Source organism: Dryobates pubescens, chromosome 10 (genome assembly GCF_014839835.1).
Source record: "Dryobates pubescens isolate bDryPub1 chromosome 10, bDryPub1.pri, whole genome shotgun sequence".
Classification (NCBI taxonomy): Eukaryota; Metazoa; Chordata; class Aves; order Piciformes; family Picidae; genus Dryobates; species Dryobates pubescens.
This window is the reverse complement of record NC_071621.1, coordinates 26,051,393-26,053,750: the sequence shown is the minus strand read 5'-3', so window position 1 is coordinate 26,053,750 and position 2,358 is coordinate 26,051,393.

Here is a 2,358-nt window from a genome sequence, read left to right as displayed (position 1 = left end):
TGGAAGAGAGTCCAGGAAGGATTACTTGTCTCTTTGGTGTAATCCCCATCACTCAGTGGCCAACTGACAGCTGGCTTCTGTATTCCTGAGAATGCACTCGGGGTGTGCTGCCCTTACTGCCTCTGGATGCCTTTTTTTTTTTCACTAACACAAATGTGTTTTCTTGAAGGGAGGATCTCATTGTCTGCAAGGATAATTCTCTCTTCCCCGCCAGTCTTTAAAAGACCTTTACTTATCCTACAATGCGTGGCTGATGGTCTTCAGTCTCACTTGCAGTGAATTAAGCTGTCTGTGTGCTGCTTTTTATGCATGTAAAAGCCATTGTATTCCTAGGGCGTTTTTGTTCAGACCTTTCTGGTTTTCATATGCCAGACTTCATTGAATTAAAATACCTTTAGATGTAGCAGGAGCTCTGCTGGGGATGCCAGGGGCGTCCTGGCCTCACCCACCCCCTCCTGCAGGGGCTGGGGGATGCAGCAGCTGCTCCCAGCCTGGCCCCAGGGTCCCAGGAGTCCTTTGCTCCTCTTGTGCTGTCCCCATCCCTCCTGGTGACAATAAATGGGCTTTTCTTTGGTGAGGGAAAAAACATAAAATTTTAAGGGGTTGGTCTCTTCTCTCAAGCAACCAGCACCAGAACAAGAGGACACAGTCTCAAGCTGCGCCAGGGGAAGTTTAGGCTTGAGCTGAGGAGAAAGTTCTTCACTGAGAGAGTCATTAGTCATTGGAATGTGCTGCCCAGGGAGGTGGTGGAGTCACCATCCCTGGAGGTGTTCAGGAGGGGATTGGACGTGGCACTTGGTGCCACGGTCTAGTCATGAGGTCTGTGGTGACAGGTTGGACTCGATGATCTTTGAGGTCTCTTCCAACCTTGGTGATACTGTGATAGTGTGATACCTAAGCACCTTGGAATATGCTTTGGGAGAGCTATCTTTGATTTTTTATTATTTTTTTTAAAGCATCTGCATAAGTTTTATTAAAAAAAGAAAAAAAAAGAAAAAAAAAAGTTTCCTTCAACTACAAATTAATTTTATTTTCTTTCTTTTTCTTACAGGCTCCTGAGCCTCAGTGCAGTTCTCTAAGAGATGCCTGGCATGGTAGGCAGAGTGAGATAACACAACTTCTGTGTATCCTAGTTAGTGCAAGACAGTCATATTCCCACTCCTCAAATATCCCTCTCCTCTGTATCACAGAATCACAGATTGGTAGGGGCTGCAAAGAGCCGCTGAAGATCACCCAGTCCAATCTCCGTGCTAAAGCATCTTTGCAGTTTCTCCTAATTGTTGGCTTCGGCTCACTTGCTGATTTCCAAAGGCCATCTGACTTCACACATACTGGCAATCCCTTTCACACTACTACTAAATGAAGGTATGACTCTCAGCCCTGTTCTCATGAAAGTCGATGCCAAACTTCTCATGAAATGTTATGAGAACAGGTCTGGGCCACAGACTTGTCATTCTATTCTCCATGCCGGTGATGAAAATAATGTTAAAATTAACTCTAGGACTGGCAGGTTTCAGAGTCAACATCTTCCATCTTCTGCGTTTGGTAAGGCATCTTTCTGAGAGTGGTTCAATTCACTGAGCTGATATATGCAAAATAAGGATGCTTGAGGGTGTTTGTAGTGTGGGGCACGTGTGAAAAAAGAGAAACAGGGATTGCCCTTCTATGTATCTGCCTTCCCTTTGTGTTTGCACAGCCCCCCTGTGGCAGGAACACTATCTGCGTAGATGTTTAACTTAAAGTATTTGTGGCCTTTTACCTTTATTTGTGTGAAGTGTTTTCTCCTTTTCTAAAATGTTAATGACAATGTAAAGTTGTTCCCTTTGTCAGTCCCACCCTGCACTTCAGAGACTCTTGCTGTTAGTGAAACCGCTGCTATCGAGTGCTTTACACTTCCTTCATTGCAAATGAAGCTAAATCTGTGCAAAGTACTCTGAAGGGTTATCAGAGGTTTTCATTGGTATCATCACATTGATGTAATTATCATGGCGTCAGCATCATCTAACAAAGGCAAGGACAGAGATAAAAAACCCCACAAACTTTTAAAAGATGATTTATGCTAATGATTTTATCTCAAAATGAGAAAGAAACTGAAAATCCAATGTAACCATTTTGATACAGTTGCAGATAGGGAAGAGTTGTTGCCTGCTGCATGAGGACATGGTTTTTCCCTTTCATATGGGTGGTGCATAGCTCAGAGAGGTCACTCTGTTACCTGGAATGGTTGTGCCACCTTCCACAGTGTGCAGCCACAACCTGGAGCATGGGCTGGAGCATGGAGTGCTGCTTCCCTGCACAGTGCCTTCTGAGAAACTTAATGTGGTGCAGTCATGAGACAGTACTGGCTACACACTGGTA